This window comes from Aulostomus chinensis, chromosome 21 (assembly GCF_037954235.1).
Source record: "Aulostomus chinensis isolate RoL2024-O1b breed Wild chromosome 21, RoL_Achi_v1.0, whole genome shotgun sequence".
In the NCBI taxonomy this organism is placed as follows: Eukaryota; Metazoa; Chordata; class Actinopteri; order Syngnathiformes; family Aulostomidae; genus Aulostomus; species Aulostomus chinensis.
Window position 1 is genome coordinate 13,250,442 of NC_141340.1, and position 17,059 is coordinate 13,267,500.

At 41.4% G+C, this 17,059-nt stretch overlaps 1 long non-coding RNA gene across 1 annotated transcript in view; it reads left to right on the top strand.

The window, feature by feature from the left end:
- Window positions 1-3,150: 3,150 nt before the first annotated feature.
- LOC147241766 (uncharacterized) overlaps window positions 3,151-17,059 on the top strand; it is a 35,321-nt gene continuing 21,412 nt past the window's right edge. Inside the window, exon 1 of the long non-coding RNA XR_015110981.1 lies at window positions 3,151-3,306. This is a non-coding gene — a long non-coding RNA (uncharacterized LOC147241766). The remainder of the gene's footprint in view (window positions 3,307-17,059) is intronic.

Here is a 17,059-nt window from a genome sequence, read left to right on the forward strand (position 1 = left end):
AGAATAATAATGACATTGTATACAAAATAATAACAAAATAGAGCTATATCAGAGGGCCTGCTATTTAATGGCCTCATGAAAGTAAGACTGCTATATGTTGTCACATGGCTTATTAGAGCGCTTTCTTCATGACAACCCCGGAGCTTGAACATGTCAATTTGGTGGTCCGAGAGGTCCTTTTTAGATTTCTCCCTCTCTCTCAGGGGGACTGTCACCCCTCCACCTCTCTACCACATCATCCATTCATCCATACACACAAACCCCCCTTTTTCCCTCCTGACACTCAGTGGGCCATCCCAACACGGCAAATAACCCGGTCAGTACCGAGAAGTCAGTTCTGCTGCAACAGATTGACATCTCGACATCAAGGAGGAGGAAACGTCTGCCTGTTATTCAAAAAAGGAGAATATTAACTCCAGCGTGTCTTTCCCTTTTTTTTTCCCCTGGCAGTTGGAGTGTTTTCTGGACTGGTCGTCACTGACTTCTAGGAAACAAGTTAAATAAGCAATTCCGCTGTGTAAATAAGAATATTTTAATTATTAAAATGAAATCCGATTCCTTTTTGTTTCAAGACAATCTGAACAATTATTTTTAAAACTGTACGTAAAATGTGTTGATTAAAAAAAAAGAAGTTGCTGCCAAAGTTTGTGCTGGTCATGTCGTGTCGTGTTTGTGCTGGAGTTGACTTCCAGCACTGTCAGCTATGAGTTTGTACAGTCAGTCAGACTACTGCCTGGACGCCATCATCCATCAAACCAAGCAAGTCAACCAGAGGTGCAATGACCAAATGCGTAAAAGAGCACGGATTAGCGGACGCGCTTTAGACAAATTGGCAAACGCTTGAAGCGAAAGGGAACAGAGAGAGAGAGAGAGAGAGAGAGAGAGAGAGAGAGAGAGAGAGAGAGAGCGAGAGAGAGAGAGAGGGAGAGAGAGAGAGAGAGAGAGAGAGAGAGAGAGAGAGAGGTCGTTTATCTGAGGTGTGCAGTGACCCTCAAAGATGCTTGTTGTTAGAAAAGTCCTTATGAGGGCTCTCCACCCTCCTTTTGTGAGTGACCATCATTAAATCCAGTGGTCTGGGTTCAAGCAGCCATTTCAGCAAGCATCTACCGAAGTGTCATTGAGCAAAGCAATTAATCTTCTCGGTGGGCGTCTGGTCTTCAGTTTTCTTATGGATTTCAACAAGATTCCTAATGTTAATAATTTGATATTAATGTAAAAACACCAATCAGCAGGAATAAACAATTATTTCAAAATCTAGACATATTAATGTAGTTATTTATATAACACATATTTATAATTTGTGCTCTTAGGTTTTAAAATTAGTTAATTAATATGCAGTTTTAAATATTAATAATTATTTAGGTTCCAAACAAATAACTTGAACAAAAACTAAATGTTAAAAAATAAAACTGCAAGGTGTGTGTGGAGACAATGACTTTTTCTCCTCCTTATAATACAATTTTATACCAACAAATGTCACAAACCAAAATAGATATTAGATTTGATTTAAAGAGAAAGACATTTCCTTGTTTGTTTTGTTTAAGAGTAAAAAAAAATACAAACAATAACTTGCACTTATTCACAATCAAACGAGCAAGGGAAAAAAAATGCAAAAAAAACAAAAACCCTCAGCACACACTCATGCAAAGAGAGAGACACACACACAAACACTGTTATGTTTTCAATTTGGGTTGAAATGTAGACATTTTCCCTTGGTTGCATAACTGCCATCCGTATCACCCCTCCCATCAATTAAATGCTATTTCTCCCAAACAAAATGTCAGAATCATTCCACACAGGGTTGTTCTACAGTGATTTGTTCTGAAAGCTATGTGTCTTTCTCTGAGATGGTATGTGTGTGTGTGTGTGTGTGTGTGTGTGTGTGTGTGTGTGTGTGTGTGTGTGTGTGTGTGTGTGTGTCCTGACCTCAATTCTTGCTGGGTTCACAAAAGGACGGAAAAAAAAGTGCCTAAAAATACATTTAATTCATAATCAGCCCAGCTGAGCTGAGAATGACAAATCCTTTTTACAATGCCCCACAGTGAGATGTGAATTCTGAAACACAAAGACACACACATGCAGGAAGACACATACTTGCGATACACACATCCACGGACACACAAAAAAAGAGTAGGTAAGTCAACTGTGGAAAAAATGAATTCTAGTCAAAAATGTTGAGTTTTTTTAGCGATGTTTTTTTTTTTTTTTTAGAGCATGCCTGGCTTGAAAAAGCAGAAATACCAGACAGATTTTTACAGTAGACAAATGTTGGGAAAATAATTTTGTGTGAGCTAAAATATTTGGCTGCTGTGAAGAATGCATGTGGTCAAAATCTTGTATTTCAAAGACGTACATGGAGTTTCTTTGTCATTATAGGTGTGTTGCAAAATCAAAATATCCCACAATCTTGTTCTGTGAAGAAGAAAAACAAAATGCCCCCCCCCCCTCCCCTCCCATGGTTGACCACTTGTCATTTTATTTAAAGCAATAACACGGCAGGGCTGCAGTCATTTATCTATTCAGTCGACACGCCAGCACACAGACACTCAGCTGACATGTCCACCGGTTCAGACAGATTCCAAGATGGCCGCGCACCTGTCATGGAGGTGGATTGTCACGATTATGTATGGAGATCACCTCAAGGCCTCTGTAAGCTGTGAAGAGCAAGCACACCTTCAGTTGCCGGTTCAACACCGGTCAAAAGCCACACCGTTTTAAAACCGCTGAGTGTCCCTTAAAAAGAAAGGATAAACCCTGGCAGTGTCTCCTTTTTTTCCCTCTCTCTCTCTCTCTCTCCCTCACATAACCTTCTTTTCTCTTTCTCTCCATTGCCCTCTCTCTCTCTCTCTCTCGGTCTGTCTTTCTGTTTTTCTCTCTCACCCCCCCTCTCACATCAGAAGCGCTGAAATGCACCCCAGGGCCAAATCGCACAGAACAACCCCTCTGAGCCAGAGAAAAAAGCTAGAATCCGTTTGCCCTGATATTTCACCAGCACCAGCCAGGAGCGAGGGGAGAGGGAAAGACAGAGGGAGAGAGAGAGAGAGAGAGAGGGAAGAGAGTGAGAGAGAGGGAGAGAGAGGGGGAAAAGAGACTGGGGCAGAGAAAAAGGGATAGATGGGAAAACGACGGACCAGGGCTGTATTTATTGGGGGTGTGAGTGCCACGCTGTAGGCTGTGGGATGGTCGGGAGAGTGCAAGGTGTTGCTGTTAAGTGTGGTTGGGTTTACTGAAAGGGAAGAGCATGCATAGATAGGATGGTGGAGGCAAAAAAAAGGGGGAGAGATGGAAGGATTGGTCATGCGCAAGGTAAGAAAGAGGCTTTGTTTGATTGTATGTGGGATGGGGGGGCGAGGTGGGAATGAGGGGATGAGAGGGAGGAGGCTGAAGCTGTTGTCTGTGGGGTTATTATTATTGCAGGCAATCTTTGTGTGTGCGTGCATGTGTGTGTGTGTGTGTGTGTGTGTGTGAGTGTGAGAGATGCAGGAGCGATGAGGAGATATGAGATTCAGCTGCCGGGCCATTATTATTATTTTTTTTTCCCTGACATGAGGCTAAGAGAAGGGTTGAAGTCACATACTTTCTGACATCACCAAAGCTCATTTGCATATTTAATAAGAGTTGTTCCACCTGCTGAGGTAGAGCACATGTCCTCAAACATCTCGTGCGCACACGCACAAACACACACACACGCGCACTTTCCCACTATCTCAATAGGTTTTTTAACAGTGTAGAAAGCACTGATAAAGAAAAAAGTGCAGGAAATAAAATGAAAAAGAGATCAGAAGAGCAGCATTGGAGAAGAGGAGCATTTTTTTGCCATTTCACCCAGTTTAATAGGGGGAAGTTAATGGGCCCTTTTTTTTTTATCAGGCGCAGGCATCAATCAAGAGGTGTCAGGCAGCTGCTGAATCTGGGCTGTGGTCCTCTTCACAGATGACTGATTAGCAAGCCAAAATCACCAGATCCATCTTCCGACGGTCACTTTTATTACAGTCATTTTTAAAGTGACAGCAACCTGCCTTGTCTCACAACACTGGCCACCGCATATATATTCTCATCTTCTCTGCCTCCTCTCTGCATCTGTCTTCCTCTCTTGTTCTGTCACTAGGTATTTGGTCAGTCACTCTCCTGTTGTTTCTTCTTCTCCTTCTACTACTTTTCTCTGTCTCTCTCTCTCGCTCGTTCTCTGTCTCTCCCTCTTCACACCCCAATGTTGGTGCTACACTGATTCACTCACTCTGCCAGGCAGGTTGAGGGGAAGCAGGGTCAGGGAGGTGTGTGTGTGTGTGTGTGTGGGGGGGGGGGGGATAAGACACCCTCCTCTACCATTGTCTGAAGGGTGTGTGTTGTGAATCCCTATATCGGTCGCTCTCCAGAGATGGTGAGAAATTCGTTTTGCACAGTCCCCCCGCTGTCTTACATTGGAGGAGGAATTCTCCATTCCCAAGCACTAGATGAATGTAAATGAAACAGTTCAGCATGCAGCCGGTTTGGTCACAGCTGCATATACATGGCTACACTCTGAATTTCAAGAAACAGACAGGGAGACATTAAAGTTGGAGGCCAGGGAGTGTTAAAATGTGTTTTTGGGGCCAGGATGTAATAATATGTTGCTTGAAAAGGGGTATCAGGAGACTGTCTTGGGGTAGAATTTTGTTTTGGAGCATGTCAGTCAGATTTCTCATCCTTTCCTTCCTCAGTTTACTCACAGGCTGCGTTCAAAATAAATCACTGCATCAAATAATCATCATGCAATCATTCAAAATGGCAGCTGAGCTGTGTTTACCAAGCGGTTTGTGTATGTGTGTGTGTGTGTGTGTGTGCATGCGTACGAACGAGTGTGTACGAGGCCAGGCTCTAAAGAGCACTCCTGTGTCTTGGCAGGAGATATGCTAATCGCAACTGACATCAATCTGAAAAACATCAGCCCAAGTAACATGTGTCTAAGATTACATTTACAACCTTCTGAGCAAAGAGGGACAGCGCACGCACACACACACACACACACACACACAAACACATACATACACACATACAGAATACGGGAAAGTGGGTCAGGTAAAACAAGCAAACGTAGTTCAGAGACTGCCTGCCATTTGCAATGTCCTAAAAAAAAAGCTGATTGAACAGCATGTCGAAACATTAAGTCTCAAATTTGAAAGCTTTGGAGTCACCTTAAACACAGGAAGGATTATTCTATTAAACAAATGTGTCCTTTGTTTTTCATTGCCTGTTAAATACTGAAAGCTTTTAATATGGTGACACAAAAAAGCTATTACTCTTTCTTTTGTTCAGAGGTTATGAGTTCTTTCCTTCGTTTTTTTTTTTTTTTGGAAAGATGGAGAAAATACGTCATGCTTTTTCAAAGGCTGTGATATACATTACAGGACAACCTGGGTCACATTTAACAGTGAAGCACCTGAACATCAGAGCGGCTCAGACGGGTGTAAAATATGTGTGCTGTTAAAACCTATTTGGATATGGCCCTTAGAAGTGTGTGTGTGTGTGTGTGTGTGTGTGTGTGTGTGTGTGTGTGTGTGTGTGTGAGGGGGCAGAAAGACAGAGACATGCACACACAGGAAATCATAGTAATGGTGTGAGCAGCTGTGGCTTGCTAAGTGAACACATACGACCGTAGATATACTGGATCAGTCTTCCACAAGCTCAGGATCAAGTGTGTGTGTGTGTGTGTGTGTGTGTGTGTGTGTGTGAGCTGAAAAAGGCTGTCCACGTTTGCATTATAAAGTTCAAGCTGAAACATGCCTGCTTAAAGCACTCAAAATTCTGGATTTGTTTGTCACAACTTTGTCCACAATTGTTAGGTTGTCCTCCCCCCTCTGTCTTACACACACACACACACGCACACATACACACACACACACACACACACACACACACACACACACACACACACACACACACACACGCACTCGATAGTGTAGCAAGAGGACATCGGGGCACCTAGGGGGGTCCAGCAGTGACTTTGTCCCAACATCCGCCAATAAAAGATTCCTGCAGTATTTTAGGCAAGAAACTTTCGATGACAAGCAGTAACTAGCGTGAAATTCCCCTTCGATTAAATGTCCTATAGAGTTGTATTCCCATCCGGCAAATACACACATCTGCGAGCATGCACAGCACACACACACACACACACACACACACACACACACACACACACGATGTAAACCCCAGTCAGGGTATACCCCTTAGCAGGGGGGAGGAACAGGAAACAAAGATAAATCCTCACACACACACACACACACACACACACACACACACACACACACACACACACACACACACACACACACACACACACCTGGAATTAATGCAGAGATTGTGCAGTGCACACATTTTGAATGTACATTTTCACACATGGACATATAGAGACACTGATTTACTCACAGGCATTCAGACTAGAGACACCACAGGGGGCAAATCATAGCAGACTAGTGGTGCGTTTGGTTGATTACAAGGGAGCAAAAGGCAGCAGTGCATGCTCACACGCCACTTCCACCACCCCCCACACACACCTGTTTCTTGTTGTTTATTGAAAGTGCTGATTATAACTCCTATTATTAAACTTTCTTCTTTTAGTCTTTGTTTTTTCTTGTTTTGTGTGTGTGTGTGTGTGTGTGTCAAGGCCGAAGAAAATAATAAATCCAATAACAAGCCACGAAAGAGCTTGACACATGAGATTACTCACTTAAGTTTGTAACATTGGATTTTCTTCGTGGTTGATTATTAAATCAAATAATATTCATCGTGTGTCGTACATTTTGAAGGACACTCTGCTTATCAGCATTTTTTTCATTAGAATGGGTAGATGGAGGGAGGAAGGATCGAGGGAAGGATGAGACTGAAAGGATGACTGAAAGGGACAACAACTGAGCGCTTTATTTTGTTCAGAAGCATTCACTAGTTTGTATGGCTTTCTTGTAGTTTGGAACTCTTCCCCTTGTGCACATCCCCAAATGCATCAGCTATATTTCAAAACAATTTCAATATGCAGGGCAAGAATCGTCCAATCTTCTCTTTCTGTCTTTCTTACCTTCAGCACCATATTATTTATATATATATATATATATATATATATATATATATATATATATATATATATATATATATATATATATATATGCCATTTGTGATTATGCCACCTGGCTCTTAAGGAGGTTTTTTTTTGCGATTTGAATGCAGGGAGAGTCAAGGCTGAGTATGAGGAGGTCAGGCAGAGGTAAACCTAAATAAAGCCTCTAACTGGGCTGCTTTACAAGCCTCAGTTAAAGATATTGATTCAGTCATAAAAAAAAGCAACATTCTGCTTCGTGAAGAGAAAGTTGCAGTTTACAGCTTGTATGTTCATATCATCCCCTGGCATGTGTTTCTCTTACCACAGTTATGTGCCATAATTACTCTAGACTTATGACCTTTCAGAAGGGCGGAAAGGGGGCAAAAAAAAAAAATCCTTGAACATCTTAATTTGATTCCGTTTCAAACAACAGAGGCCAATTTTGGAGAAGAGGGAGGAGGCTGCACACATATTACAAGCAGAGCAGTGCCAGCTCAAGAGGGTGCCCTGTTTTTTATTTTCACTTCATATTCGTCAATGAAAGGTTCTTTTGTTGCCTACTCGTTGATTGAGTTTAATGAGAAACATTCCATTGTAACAAATGTTGGTTTTACAAACTTGACTTTGTGTTCCTCTTACTTGATTATTACCTCCACCAAGGAGGTTCTTTTTTTGGTTCTTTGTTCTTGAACATTGTGAGACAGAACATTTCATTGATGGAATGCTCAGAGGCTGGAGTGGGTGACTTAACGCAGCGTGGGAGAAAGGATGTAATCTGTCCTTCCCTCAAAATACCAGTCTCATGGAAATGCATGAAACAATCAACGGCACTTTTGATTCTATTTAGTTAAGCTTAATATCAGAGCAGCACATGAACAAATAGTCCACAGATGGACGCTGAAATGCAGTCTCTGCCTGTGCATCTGAACGTAGGCATGACTAGAAGAAACCTAAAAGATCAAGCACATTGTTGCATCTTGCATGGAGGAGAGAGAGAGGGTTCCGCAGGTCGTAGTTGGCTGCAATAAATCCCTTCACATTACTTGCAAATGAAAAAAAATCTGATTTGAGAGATATACAATCTCTCTGCAGTCTGAAAAGGGCACACAGATCAAAATTATATAATTTCGAGATGTTGTGCTTGAACCATTGAGGCATGATCAATGGAGTCAATTTTGGATAAATCTATCATGGACATTTGGATCTCTTTCCTAAGTAGACTCACGAGATTCCTGGTTCAAACATGAAGCTACGAGCAGAAATTAATGTTGTTTTGTAGCTTAGAAAACTGTCTATTATTGTCCTTATTGTCATTTTGATGAATCCCACAGGCGGCACGGTGGTGCAGTGGTCAGCACTGTAGCCTCACAGCAAGAAGGTTCCAGGTTCGAGTCCGCTCGGGCACGGGATCTTTCTGTGTGAGTCTGCATGTTCTCCCTGTTCCTGTGTGGGTTCTCTCTGGTACTCCAGCTTCCGCCCACAGTCCAAAGACATCAAGAGGGGACGAGGCTCCAGCGACCCTTAACAGGATAAGCGGAAGATAATGGCTGGATGGATGAATTCCAAGACCACAGATTCTTGAGAAGAAACTATTGGAAAATAGTGTTATGTTTTCATGTAAATATATGGTCATCATCTGGTTAGGTCCTCAGTTTGGAAAACAGTATGTGTTCAAGAGGTCTCACTCAGTTTGAACTAGGCAGTTGCCATCACCATGGCAATGTCCAACTGCAGTTGGACTCTCGCAGCTGATTCAGATTAGTTTATTTACTCTGAAACAAAAAACTTCAAGTGCAGGCTAATTTAAATATCTGTTTCACCACTTCCCCACCCATCCTCTCCAATCAGAAACTTGACCCTGAATTATGACAATTTTTTTTTCCGCTACAGAGTACCTGAAGTAAATATTGGACCCGTTTTTCTGACATTAAAATGATAATTTGCAGACGGACAAATCAAGAGAAAATTTACTCTGTTGGAAACCTTTCTCTGCAAAACTCTTGCGAGACACGGGGACATCTCTCACTCTCTCTCTCCCTCTCTCGTTGCTAAACTGTTGTTTTCTAAGCAGATAGAAAAATTTAAATGAAATTACTTCACTTTACTTTCACTCAGAGTTTAAAACAGAAATTAAACTTGCTACATCTAAATCATGTTCCCAGTGCCTCAAAATTAACAGAACAGGGGCGAGGCAGCAGCAGTGAGATAGAGTACAGGCGGCGGATAAGAATTCAGTGTTTTGTGATTTCTTCTGCGTAAACAACCTTTAATAAATCTGCTTCTGTGATTTCTTACATGTTTACCAGACACTTGACTGACATTTCCGTCAATGTAAATTAGTTTGAGTTACGCCTACGCAGCAACATGAATGTGCCTGCAAGCAAAGTGGGGGACATTCCTTTTATTCTCTGTGGAAACTGTAATGTTTTGAGATAGTTCTGACAATGTTGTGATTAAGGTCTTTTTAGTTAAAAAAAAAAAAATTGCCGTGGTTCAGTGAAAAATTACAGATGACTTACAAACAGCTGCAAATGTCCTGACGTCTCACTACAAGAAAAATAGAGCGTTACTTTTAGTAGGGAGTAAATTATCCCTGCTGACTGCTTGACATTGAAACATAACTTTTCATAAGTTTTACAAAAGTTTCATGAGAATATGTTGCTTTGAGCAATGAGTAATCTTATGGATTGGACCAGGCCAACCCATATGAAGCCATTGCTGGTGGGCTAATTCATAATGTGACGTACTCTGATATGTTTTGACATGTGCATTTTCATGAAAAATAATTTGAAAAGGATTGAATTATATCTGAATATCATCATGGATTTCTAAGGCAGCATTACGAGGAGCATGAAGGAGGTCTGCACTCACCAATTTCTGTAAATTAGATTCACAACAGGACATGGCGGTAGAGGCTGGACCTGGACATTAGGAATAAACTTGTCATGCACCTTCACTCACACAAGCGAGGAGAAACAAGCAAAACTCTCTCTCTCTCTCACACACACACACACACACACAATGCTATAATCCCTTATACTTTACACTGAACTGTGTTATCATCTGTAAAGAGAATTTGAGAAGCATGACTATGACAAAGAGGGAGAAAGAGATATATTTGGAGGAGGAAGGGACAGACATGGAGGGATGAGAAGATGCAACAGTATTCAACTGGCATTAAGTATGGTTCACATAGCAGTGTGTGTGTGTGTGTGTGTGTGTGTGTGTGTGTGTTTGGGTGGTATCGACAATCTCAGCCCTTGATCTGTGAAGAGGAGGTGATGGTGTCTTAAAAGTTGGTTGTGCACAAATCGTGTAGATTTACACTGGAAACAATCATGTAGTGTGTGTGTGTGTGTGTGTGTGTGTGTGTGTGTGTGTGTGTGTGTGTGTGTGTGTGTGTGTGTGGATGCAGCTGAAAGCAATTCCTCAGAATAACCGGTGGATTGGACTACCTGCTGGCATGAGCTAAGCTGTAGATCGATAACAAGTGTTAGTGAGTGTGCATCTGTGTATGTGAAAGTGTTTGTCGTATGTTTATTTGTATGTGTGGGTGGGTGGGTGTGGGTGTGCGTGTGCATATGTGTGTGCCGAGACATCCTACAGTTACTGGAACATTTACTATATTTGGCTCCTTCAATGCAACATCAGTTTTTATGAAAGCAATTCATCTGAATCGTGGCAATATTCTTCCATCAGCCAACAATTTCTAAAGTGAAACTAACAAGTGTTTTATAAAATTACATCTGAGCTAGAACAGATGAGATGTTAGGAACAACAGTTTGGTCAAGAAAACATTTTAGACGATGGAGTGGATCAATATACACACAGACGGGCTCAAGCATGCAGTCACACATACATAGATCCAGTTGCCATGGTTTCTTGTATGCTTTTTGCATGTTCCTGTCACTTGGGTGACGTGTGTTATATGCTGAAGGGCATGGTGACCCAAGAAGCCGGCAGCCTTTCCTCAAGGCTGACACGTCCATTACGTTCGCACAACATGGACAGCCGGCGTCAGATGCTCAGCTCAGACTTAAGCAACCTCCACCAGCCTCTCTGGCAGTGTTCTACATGCTGTTGCTGTTCCTGACGCATCAAGATTTAATTTTTTTCTAAAAGGATTTCAACATATGTTTGGATTTCCACAGTATAATTTCAATAGGTGCCATGGGTCCAATGTTCATGAAACATGCAGAAGGCCCTGGAAACCTTCAACCAATTGGCCTTTACTTTCTGCTGGCTTCTGCCAAGCTTTGCCGCAGGCTAATAAAATGCACAGTCATGTGATATTATAGCATATATTATTGAGCATTAGACTGTGATCAGATAGGACAGCTAAGTGAGTGCTGCTGGTGAGGCACAGCTACATGAGGTTAGCCTCAGATACGTCTCTGTTGTTGGTCAGATCTGATCCCAATGCATCAGGCTATGCTGGTTTCATTGCACCAACAGAGCAGAGCGGCCTTTTGAACTCATCCAAATACCAAATATACCAAATATCAAATGAATCCATATGTTATTTGTAATTATTTTGATGATAATTGAATGGTTTATCATGACGATGTTTTTGATGAGCAGCTTTTTTTCAATCAAATAGGGATGTCGTAAAATAAAGAATGAAATTGTGTGGGAGAAAAATCTGCAACACTCCTTTTTTCGCTTCGCTGCGAGGAAGGTATGATTGGCAGTCCGTCGTGGACCCCATTAACACCTGGTATCAAAATGTGATCTGTCTCCCACCACATTATCCTAAATGATCAAATTTCACTTGCGCACTTACACTTTGCATTTTTAATGCCTTCTCATTATCCTCATGGAGATCAGATCTCAGAGCAAATCCTGCAAGTGATTCAGAGGTGGCAGGAAATCAGCTGTTGGCTGATAGGTGTTGACATGGCCAGTGTACGATCGCCACCAGAGATGCTTGCGCTCTACTACCTTTTTATCTCAGTAAAGGAGGGAGCCATATCTTTTCAGAAAGGGAAACAAGGTCACAGATTGTGGGAATGTATTGTCAGGGGTCTTTGGCTCAAGGTGACAAAATGAAAATTTCTGAATCAGTCAAAATTCGAGAAGTAACTGTACATTGGAATTGTGTCATAAGGTATGGGTACAGGGCTGTGGATCATTGCTAGCATGTGTGTTTGCATCAACTCCAGATCTAAACACAAGAGCCAGATGTCATCAGTTGTCAGATCCCATCCAAAAACATTTACCTGGTATTGGTAATAGAGATGTAAACAACCGATTTGTTTTCTAGTCAACATGTAGGAGGCATACCCCATCATCTTGGTGAAAACTAAAAAAATTTGCTGGCCACTACATGTTGTGCAGAAACATCAATTTAATTACAATATTACTCAAAACGAGAAAATCTATAAGGCCAGAGCTATTGAGTATGCAACAATGCAGATCAGTGCACAGGAAGTGCTTTTGGCCCTGATCCCTGAAAATATTTTGAAAAAAAAAATACTGTCAGGAAACAGGGTAGTACTGTATGTCAAAACTTAGCAATCGTGTCAAAAATGTAAACACTCCAAATAAACATGCATTGTGCCAAACAAATTATATTTTAATAAAATTAATGTACAACAAGATTGCAGCTTACAGGCTGAGTAGCCTGCACACTAACATTGTTAGTGAAATGTTTGTTTTGTGTTTCATTCTGATTCGGAGAACATGTTCATGCTTTGTCCATATGATAAAGCTCATGTGGGTTCTTTGTTGGAGTCTTTGGCTCTGGTTTAATGTTGTATGCTTTACCTGTGTCACTTTTTCCTCTACTTGTGTAAGAAATGTATGTTCTAAGAGTATTGATTTGCCGTGTCAGAATAAGCAAGCCTCATTACCAGCACGTATTCTTAGCAATGTATATTTGTGCAACCCACAGATGTATAATCTCAAGGATGTTTAACAAAATATATGTGTCATATGAAACTTCTCGACAAGGCTAAAGGCTGAGTGGATGCATGGCTCCATCAAACACTGATAACAGTTAAGGGCTGCTGTTAGAATCTTATTGAAGGATGAAGGATGTACCTTGCTGTTTAAGTCTCATCAAGTCCCATTTAACCAAACCCACAATTTTGCCCACAGTGCTGTGTATCCAAACTCCAAATGCGTTTTGTTTCAACAAGCTGTGCTGCCGGTGAACCTCATTTGCACATGCGTTGTTGGGCATAAATAAGCCATGATGAAGAGAACAACAAATAAACATTGCTCCTTTAGTTTCTTTAATTTCCTCATAGCACACACCAAAAGTAATCAACAAAAAACACGTGTATGCAGTTTACAGAAAAAAAAAAATTTCTGTTGGACTTAAAGAATCAATCCATTTTGATGGGTTTTATTGCTGACAGAGCTGGTCTAGTTGTTCAAGATGCTACACTGCTGCACAGACCTCAGGTCAGCCACTCAAAGGTTGTATCGCGAGTGTAGCTCAATTGGCGACACAGACAGCAAGAGGTCACAGAGAGTATATGTTCCTATTCAGCTCTGTAGTCACAGTTTGATAAATAACGGACACTAATACACTGGAAAATGTTGTTGCCAATAACAGTAAATGAGTGAAATGTTGTTTCTGCTCTGGTTGCTTTTGGAGATACAGTTGGCAAGTTTATTTCAAAATGTGACTGAGGCTACATACTAGCAAAATGCTAGTACTTCCAGAGCTCCCGCTAAGTTAGCATTATTAAACGTCCAGTCCCCTTGTCTTCAAGTTTGTGGGTTATTGAATGCGTTAAATTGTCTGAAATGTCAGTGATAGTTTAATGTTTGTGTCTGTAAATGCGTCACTTAATACATTTGAGAATTTTGAAGCGTTTCCATCCATCCAGCCATTTTCTGACTGGAGCCTAGGATCAAGGATACCTCAACATGGTCACTGGGGGAAGTGAGGATCGAACCAGCGACGCTTTGGTTGCTAGACGGCCACTCTACCACTGATGGGTTACTAACAAGTGGCTAATGGGACAACAGAGATTGTTGGGGACAAACGTAATCAGGAAAAAACCGAAGACACACAAAGTCACTTGTGGTGAAGTTGAAGTCATGCGACCAAGGAAAATAGTAGCTCATAGTCAAGAGCTTATTTTGCTGCAATAATAAAAAATAAATAAAAAAAGACAATGAAGAAATCCAGTTTTGTTTTTTTTTGGTTCTTTTTGGTCAAGGTAACCCACAGCGACTTCCTGGTTGGCATACAAAAACTGTTAAAATCCAAAATGAAAAGGCTCCAAGTACATTCATTCATCCATTCAACCGATTATCCCTTAAGAGTTGTGGGGGTTGGGGGGGGGGGGGGGGGCTGGAGCCTATCCCTTCTGCCTTCTGGCGAAAGGTGGGGTTCACCCTGGACGGGTCACCAGTCCATCACAGGACCAACACATAGAGACAGACAACCATTCACACTCACACCTACAGTCAATTTAGAGTATCAATCAGCCTCGTCCCCTCTTGATGTCTTTGGACTGTGGAGGAAGCTGGAGTACCAGAGAGAACCCACACAGGAACAGGGAGAACATGGAGACTCACACAGGAAGAGCCTGTGCTCGAGCCGGGACTCAAACCCGGAACCTTCTTGCTTTGAGGCGCGGTGCTGACCACCGCACCACTCTGCCACCCCCAATTACATTCAAAGGTAGATAAACAAATTAAATCATCTAAGTGTGCCTGTTTACTTACTGAAAAAGTAAAAACTTCATGAGATAACTATTAGACAACTATATAAATAGTGAAAACAAAATATATACCAGATAAAACTATGTCCAACTCTATCCCCCAGTTAGGTTGTTAGTATTCTGCTGAGCATGTTTTGATGCACCAAAAAAAAAAAAGAAAAAAAAAAGAAGTTGATCCGTCTGGCCTGGCATTAAACATAATCACTGAAAACAAGGGGAAAGAGTTTTGAAGCCCTTTTTGATGTAGGCAGCAGCTTGGAGTCGGTAATGAGGATGTTGATTTTGTTCTGATTAAAGAATTGCTGGACTGTTTGTTGATATGGCTCGGCTGTGTCCCTCCCTCCTGCTGAGTAGCATGGACACCAACTGCCAACATGTGAATTGAAATTACTCACCATCCAATTAGTCACACTGCCCACACTCGGAGCTGCAAATGTTCAGCACAACAAGAGATCAAATTTTGACTTCCGAAGACCTCACAATTGCTTACAAGAAGGCTTCAACTTGTGATACTGAAATTTAAAGTACGATGTTGTATGTAACACACACACACACACACATACATATGTATATATGTATGTGTATATTTTTTTCCACATATATATACACTCATACAGTATGTACATATACATATACACACACACACACACATATATATATATATATACATATATACACACATATATATACATATATATACACACATATATATATACATATATACACATAAATATATGTGTGTGTATATATATACATATATACACATATATATATATATATATATATACACACACACACACACACACATATATATATATATATATATATAGTATATGTCTTCATATTACCATGAATAATGTTTGCAAATGCCATATTTGTCAGAGGATTTAGCATGAGAGAGACTGACCATCTGTACTGAACATCTACAGAATATTTAGATGACATGCACAACACTCCATTTGCAATCCAAAAACTCAAAAGATGCAAATATACCATCACCAAACTTCACACACACACAGTGAATTTCAAGATGCTCTTAAAAAGCGGCAGAAACAACTCATACACCCTCAAAACCTCTTAGTAAAATGCTAAAATCCGAGCACTCCCATTATACATAATTTAGGGGAATCTATATTCATAGAAGTGCAGGGCGTGTTGTGCTCAATGGGGTAAAACGCCCCTGTGTGGCTAATGGAATGGCCTGAGTTGCGTGATTGAGTGAAATGTGCTGGAAAGATTGGGAGGAATTTTAGTGCAGATAAATAAAGAGGAGATTCTGCTTTTTACTGGGCGTCAGCATTAATGCAGCATCTCCCCAGGTGATCAACACATTCAAATGGAGCGATGGAAAGATGGAGGAAGTAATGGGTAGACAAAGAGAGGAAGAGGGGGAGAGACAGTTAGAGGGACACAGAGGGACACAGAGGGAACGGCGAGGACACTTTCAAAGATAGCCTGCCTTGGTCCTACTCCACATGCACCAGGGCCGTAGTATACCATCTCATATATCATCATAATGTTACCATTGGAGGCTTCAAAGGAAAAAGAAAAAGGGAGTGAAAAAAATGGCTTCTCGCAAATTCAAAGTCAAAATAACCAAGGGACATTATGAAGCTTCTACAGTAGATGACTTGCGAAGGCCAGGCCTGTCACGTGCAGTTCTTTTCTCCTTTTTTCTCTTCTTACCTTCCATAATTTTACGTCAAAAGCAAGCGGGCAGCCCTTTCTTTTCACCTCCCACTCTTCACATCCATTACCTTTCGAGAGATGCAAAGTGAACATTTCAATTGGATTGCAATGGCCAGTTAGCGCTGCTTTGATCCCCACTCTGCTATTTGAGGGCTCCATTGTTCCTGATTTGCTGGCTTGATTTGCCTGCCTGTGGATAATGGCCAAGGAGCCACGGTCTGGCCTTCACCTGTCAACCCACTTTTCCTTATCATAAGTCTGACGCTCAAAGCACATATGGATGCACCCTTATGGCACAGAGCCTCTCAACTTCAGCGGGATAGAGTCCTACTGTACACAGTCAAACGAACACCAATCTGCAGAATCCCACTGACTCGTGCTCAATCCGAGTTTGAGGTGAAATCTCACACACACACACACACACACACACACACACACACACACACACGTGCTGGTGTTAATTCCCAGAATACCTTGCTTTGCTAGCTTTGAGGGGAAAACGGGAATACCAAGAAGTGCCAGTTACAATTTTGTTGGGCCACATTCTCTCTCAATTCATCAATCAAACCCTGACAGGATAAACTGGTGCAGAGGGGACTCGAAGTGTGTGGCA